Raw genomic sequence first — 7,725 nt, 5'->3', positions numbered from 1 at the left:
GCTCCTACGGACTAAGTCCTCTGAGTTTCTCAATAAAAACGTCTCATTCATTCTACCGCAGTTGGGTCCTGTTCCCTTCCCTGACACCCGGTATAGCAAACCTTGATACACTTCTAGACTTTTCCATTTTTTTTTCAAGGCCTTGAGGTCAACATGGTGCAATTGAACACTTCCAGATAACTGCTTCTGACTAACTGCTAGCCTTACTTTACTCAGGCAAGGGTCATTCCCCTGAGCCTCCCTTAACTCACTGAAATCGAATTCCTCAGCTCATCCTGAGAAAAGTTAACAACTTTTCCAACAGCTCGAAACACTTCACTCTCAGGACAACACAACTCAGGTAAGCACTTTGCTGATGTACTACAGCTGACTCAATGGCACCTTGCACTTGATCCTTTGCTTCCACAGACTGGCAGAGAGAATGTACTCCGGAAGCTGGAACTACCTCCCACGTTTCTTCAGCTCCAGGACTGACATGAGGCCATTTCGACAGAAAGTCTGCATCGATGTTTATCAGTCCCCGTCTGTACTTCAAGCTGAACTGGTAAGTTGACAGAGCTGCTAGCCATCTGTGACCTGTAGCGTCTAACTTAGCCGAAGTCAAAATGTAAGTCAGGGGGTTGTTGTCCATTCTGACTTCGAAAGTTACTCCATAAAGATAGTCGTGCAGCTTGTCAACTACCGCCCACTTCAAAGCCAAAAATTACAGCTTATGTGCTGGGTAATTCCTTTCAGAGGTAGAAAGACTTCTACTAATGAATACAACTGGGCGCAATCCTTCTGGATGTTGTTGATAGAGCACGCCACCCAGTCCATCCATACTGGCGTCAACGTGTAACACATAAGATAGTTCAGGGTCGGCAAACGCTAATAGCGGGGCTTGCTTCAAACAGAGTTTCAGATCCTGAAAAGCCATCTCACAACTGTCATCCCATTGAGACCCGAATGGATCTGAGGGCCTGAAGAACCCATCACTAGCAGGCTTCTTGATGTTCTCCTTTCCCTGGCGTTTCTGTGGATAACCCTTAAGCAACTGGTTTTCGGGGTTCGGTCTGATGAAGATTTGCCAGTTTCCTATGGGAAATATGTAGAGAGAATGAGGCAACAATTAAAGGAAGTCTATGAGTTGGCAACGACTGCATCTGCACGTGCAAACCAAGAAAACAAACTGAGGTATGATAAGAAAGTGCGTCCTCAGAGTCTGAAGCCTGGAGATAGGGTGCTTATTCAGAACCTTGGGTTAAAAGGAAAGCACAAACTTGCAGATCGGTGGCATTCCATGCCATACGTGGTAGAGAGTCAGTTGTCTAACTTGCCTGTCTATAAGTTGGTTCCAGTGAGTGGCAATGGGCCTAAAAAGGTTCTACATAGAAACCATATATTGCACTTGAAATCACAAGGTAAAATGAGTTCTGAAAGTGGAAGCCCGAGCCCTTTACCCGTTCGTAAGACCAGAAAGAGACAAAGTGAGAAGCCCATGTCTGGGCCGGTTAACTTTGTGCCGAGAGATTTTCCATCCGATTCAGAGTCAGAATATGATTATGAGCCCCTTATGTGCTTTGATTCTAACTCTCTGGAGATTGAACATCAGGGTCAGGATCAGCAAGATAAGGATGCTGTTGTGCCTGATGTATGTGATTTCCCCAGAGTGGAGGAGGTGGGTCAACTGTTGGGAGATCAAGTTGAGATTTTAGATGATGGAAAGGTTGACACAGAAATAGTAGGTGGTGAAGGTACAAGTGAACAGCAGTTTGAACATAACAATAACCTACCCGAGTTCATTGATCCTGTGATTTCAGTCGTAGAACCGTCTAATGTGCCTGATAATTCTCAAGTGAGGAGATCTGAGAGGCAAAGAAAAACCCCTGAGAGGTTTACTTATCCTGAGTTGGGAAGACCTGTTAAAGAGAAAATGGTTGCTTCTCATTGCTGTGGGGTTGTTGGTCATGGAACGAAGTCTTTATGTTTTTGTGAACATGGTCAAACCCAACATGTGTGGTGGTGTAATTCTCAAGCGTTGTGCAATATGTGCATGAGAAATTCAAAGGCTTTTCCTTGCACAGTCCCAAGAGTGTAAACCTAGAATTACTTCATTTTAATGCAGGGTTTGAGAATACTTATTTTATTTTTATTTACTTTTTCTTCCCTTTTGTGTGTTCCTCTTAAGTCCAGACATGGGGGCATGCTGGAATTTGGTGGGGGGAGAATGTAACCCTGTGAATATTTGTACTCATTTATTTTAATTTGATGTTTTTTATTATTTTTATAATACATGGGAATTTGCATATTGTCATGTTAAGTTTGTGTGAGGTATTTCAAATGTTAACCAATGAGTTGTTCCATTGAGTTTTGGTTTGTTCACTTTCAGCCAATCAGAGGTGCAGGAAGGAGCGCGCTGTTCGAGGGAGTAAGGGAATTAACTGAAACACAGGCTGTTAAAATATATCTAGCGACAGTGTTTGTGTCCTATATCACATTCAGATATATTAATATATGTTTTGGGACAACGGAACGTTTTTTTGTGTGTTTAAAGACTGAATGCGTTAAGTCCGCTCTGATCATCATTTGTGTATAGTTTAAGCTACGTTTCTGGAGGCACCATGACAAATTATAGTTTCTGTCGAAATACCAGAGAAAATCCAGCCAACTCACCATCAATTGCTGGAGCCCAGGTCTTGTTGTTGTTTTTTTTTATTGCGTTTTCAACAGGAGTGTTACACAACCAAAAGGTGAGGTGACTGCACAAGGTGCAGAGGACAACACATGAGGATCTTCTTAGGGCACTGCACATGATGTAGAGGCTCTTCTTCATCAAATGTAGTAAGAGTTAATTAATCAAAGTCAAAATTTTCCACAAAGCTCTTATCTTCTGCTTTGACAGACAACTGCAATGAATGTACCATTATATTGATGTGGAGTAGTAAATGGCATCAGCTTATGTCCAAGAACATCTTCTCCCAGCACATTAGTGGCATGACGAACGAGGCCCCTGTATGAATGGTGCCCCTTCTTGCCCTGAGAGGTTGCAGCGTCTGCTCTGTCTTCTTTGCATCTGGCCAATCCATCCAACAGATAGTCCTGGAAAAATGTATCACTTGCCAATGTCCCTAAAATGTAAATGACATAACACTTATGTTACAAACATAATACATTTAAGAATTACAGGACAGTTACTTTACCTGAATGAACCTGTTTCAATGAAGGTGGAACAATTCTAAAGAAGTTGAAACTCTTGCACACCTATATGTTGGGAGAGCGTGCCCTCCCTTTGTCAGGGTTCCTGTCTGCACATAGGGCTGTACACCAGAGTGATCCTTACTGCACGTTGCATGCTTCCTCTGAGACTTCCAAATCTCAGCCATTCGAGGAGAAAGTGTCATGTCCCCTCTCCCCTTCAAAGGATTTGATCAGCTGGGAGATGAGATCTAGTCTCCCTTGTGCCACGTGTTGTTCTTTTACAGTGTAGGGCCAGTTCACTCTTACTAAGGTGACACAAAACAGCTGAGTCTCCAATTCTGCACAATTGCCTTTATAAGTCTGTCAATGTCCTCCTAATCCCAGTAGAAAATACAGCGGCTGATGTGGGCCATAAACGTTGAATAGAGCTGTTAAGAATCTGTTGTGAATCCTACAGAAATCCTTGTCATGAAATGCCTTCCATTCCTCAAATATTTTTTTGAGGAAAGTACCCCCACAGCAGTCTCTGTAGACATACAGCAGTTCAGGTGGAGGCACTGCAGCCTCCTTGTACCTTTTAATGTTTCCAGCAATCATGGGTGTCAATCCAAAGCCTTCCCTTGCTGTAAGAACCGTCATGATGACCTGACCATGTTTATTTGTGAGTGTGTGTTCCTCCTTTACACAGTCAGTATGTGGATAGGTTAACTTGACTCTCCACAGCTTTCTTGGCATCCAGAGAAAGAAGGGGTGGTTAAGGTAGCGCTCTGTCCCCACAGTACTCCTGTAACTGCAAAAGGGGGCTGTGGAGGGTACCACCACATGAAGGCAAATTTGTTTTAATTTGCTAAATTAACTGTAAAAAAACCACGTCAGAAAATAACATCACAAAATAAACCAAAAAACCCTTTTAGATGTTCAGGGAGTAACTGGACACAGGTCGTAGAGCGATGTTCGTGGAGGAATCTTATGATGTGGTCAACCAGAGTTCGAATTTGCCTTTTGCCAAACTTTCTTCTTGTTTTTTTCATTACATATCACATCGGATGCTATATTCTATAGACACATTCTATTTATAATAAGAGACAACAGTAGATTTTTTAGGGATGTGCTATTTACACTAATTACACTACACTAATTCTATTTACGCTATGAAAAAGTAGCAGATCTTTGCAATAAGTGTAAATAGTAATTAGATTTGCTTTAATTGTGAGAAGAGCATATACTCGTGGCACAAGGATGTGTTTTTTACGTATATTTATGCTTTGATTTGAAAGAAAACAGTACATTAGTGCAGCTGACACATAAGAACGTAAGCTGCCTGTGTAGGGCTCAGATTCTCCAAAATGACGCTATCCGGATGTGTGGGGACACAGAAGAGGCAAATTGTTGAATAAAGATGTTTTTTATTTTTTATTTTTTTATTCTTATACAAAACATATCGTCGTCGCTTCATATGGTTAGGGTTTAACCACTGATGTCAGATGGACTATTCTGATTATGTCTTTCATGCTTTTCTGGGCCATGACAATGTAATTGCCTCCCGGTTTTCATACAAAATATTGAAACTTCTTTCACTACAATTAAATAAGTCATAAGATATATAAATTCATCCATATTCACACTCAGACGTGCTTATACCCTCCTCCATCCCTAACTCCTCCTTATGCATAATCACTTAGCATCTTGTCCACAGAAATAATCTATCGTAATCGTTGCTTAATCTTGTCCAGTCTTATTTACAGACCTGTATCACTTCTGTGTGGATTTTATATAGTTTGAATAGTGGTGTGCACAAGGGGGGGCCTTGAGCCCCTGCCCCTTTGAGGTAGTAGTAGTAGTAGCCCTTTATTGTCACTAGTCACAAGTACCAGCGAAATTAGCCATCAACCTGTCCATACATACATATGACAGTGGGGTAGACAGGACAGGAAGACAGGGTATTTGAGGAAGAAATAAGTACAGCATAACATTAGGTAAGTGAGGAGAAAAAAACCAACACCCAGACTATGCTCCTTATGGGAGCACAGTATGAGAACAGGAAAAACACCTCAGCACAAAAAAGCACATAATCAATACACCATAGACACACGACTTTGCAACTGGGTACGGAACTTGGGGTGGTTGAGGTAATCCAGCACAGGCAAACAGCCATCCGGTCCCAGCAGCTTGAAAGCGCTAGTCACAGACCCGCCTGCCAGACTGGCGGAACAAAGCGGCGAAGGCGGGGGATGGGGGTTGGGAGGGTGAATGCATGTCTGTATATGTGTAAGAGTTTGTGTATTTGTAGGCCTGGAGAGTTGAGACTCTCTCTAGATGCCTCAGTCCGCAGATTTTACAGCGTCACAGCAAGTTGCCATGGAGACGTCCTTGGTCAGGTCCTAGATAGAGTCAACAATCAGCAGGTGTCTGTGGGAGAGGGTGGAGGAATGCAAGAGAAGTCAAGCTGCCCTGCTCGCCTGGGAGATTTTTGTCATCCAGCCAAGGCTGGTAAAGAAAGCCAAACGAAGATAAGATACCAGTTGTTTGGTCTAGTAGCCGCATTTCTTTTCACGGTCACTATGATTTTTCATTGTCCATTGGTCTCCAAATTCTCCAATTTCTTTTCCAAATCCGTGAGCTTCTTCATGATGTTATCCATATTGCGGTTAATAGTCTCAGTCTCAATGCTAACCGTTCTGCCCACTACTTCAATCATGATGGGCAGCCTTGTGAGTACGTCCATCGTGTAGCCAGCTGCAAACGTTCCGGCAGGGCAGTCAGGTTCCCCCGAACCCAGGCTTCTCGTCGAGAAGATGGTGTCAATTGCGTTGAGAGACCAGTTTATCAAACCCATATTCCAGTTTAGGAGAGCAGTGCAGAGAGAGTCTCTCAAGTAGACAAGACAAGAGAAAACAAGCGAAGCAAGGAAAGGCAGGGAGAAGAGGAAAGAAATGCTGCCTCTGCTTTTAAAGAAATATTGTTGTAATTGTAAAATCAGCTGCAGTTTCAGCGCCACGGAATTAATATACTGTGACATACATCAACATAAGTGTTAACTCAGCGGTAGAGTTGCTCTCACGGGACACTGCACATATTCACAAAAGTTTTTTTTGCATCTGCTTTAAAGTCTTACTGGTTATTTAAACGATTCATTCATGTTCTTTCTGACATGCGGTTCTTCTGAGCACACTCAAAGCCTGAGCACGAAAACTAACTGTGCCTGATTACTGAACTAAGTTATTTTTTTTGTGCTAAACACACAAGGTTTATGTATAGCCTTAGTTGGATAGGTCTAAAATGAAAGTAAACAACTGAAAGAAACATGTCTGTATATTAGATGCATTCAGGTCTTAAAGGGACAGCAGGCTACATGCTGCCAACTGTAAGTAAAGGGACAGTTCACCCTAAAATTTAATTTCTGTCATTGTGTATTCACTCACATGTTGTCCCAAACCTATATTAATTTCTTTCTTGTGCTGCACACAAAATACAATATTTTGAAGAATTTTTGTAACCAAACAGTTGCTGATCCACATCGACTTCGATGGTAGGAAAAATAAATACTTTGGATGTCACTGTGAACCAGCAACTGTTTGGTTTTCCACCTTCGTTCAAAATAGAGTTTATGTTTAGCAGAAGAAGGAAACTCATTCAGGTTTAAAACAACTTTTGAGTGGGTACATGAAGGTATAAACAACAATTCCTTTAATTTTAATAAAACACAAACTCTAGACTGAAAAACTTTTATACAGTTGCTTTAATAGGAATCAATGCATATAGTGTTATATTTTTATTTGTTCGTTAAATTTTTTGAATGCTCCTGCTAAATACTATTGTACCTGAAAATAAAACACTGTTTATTTTTATACTATGTGTATTTGTAATATGTATCTTTGTAATAAATGTTTTGAAATAACAATGATAATGATAAAGATTTTTATCTTCTCCCACTTTGGCCTAATAAATATCCTCCCCTGCCCCTCCAGAGGTCTGTGCACGCCATTGCTTTTGAATATTTATAAAAAAAAAAAAAATAATAAAAAAAAAGTGGTTATTGCATTAGGCTTCTGTAATTTTAACAAAAAATACTAGCATTACAGCAAAACACCACCTGAAAACTCTACAAAATAACATTTTTGTTTATATGCGTTGGTGAGGCTGGTTCACAACCAGGGTCTTGCAGTGTTGTCTGAGAGGAGGCCAGCTTTCTGTACGCAAACATTATTTGGGACAATTTCTGTATTCAACACATTAATGATGAAAAAAAAAAAAAAAAGCAGTTAAAATCAGTTAAACATTTTGCAAAACTGTTTAGAAAAAAAAATTGACATTTGTAAGGAAAGAAATATGCCAAATAAGAGGATCTTAAGCAGGTTGTTCAATAACAGTGTTATGAGGAGATCTGGACAATAAAAGTAAAAAAATAAATAAATAAATTGACAGTTGCTGTTTTTAAAGACTTTAATGCTAATTAGAAAACGTGCGTGTTAAAATCCAGCTGTCAGTCACTTTTTCCAAAAATGTGTACATAATAAAAGGTATGTCAGGACCAGGAAATCTTGTAGA

This window comes from Carassius auratus, chromosome 41 (assembly GCF_003368295.1).
Source record: "Carassius auratus strain Wakin chromosome 41, ASM336829v1, whole genome shotgun sequence".
NCBI classification, from domain to species: Eukaryota; Metazoa; Chordata; class Actinopteri; order Cypriniformes; family Cyprinidae; genus Carassius; species Carassius auratus.
Note: the sequence above shows the minus strand (reverse complement) of the source record.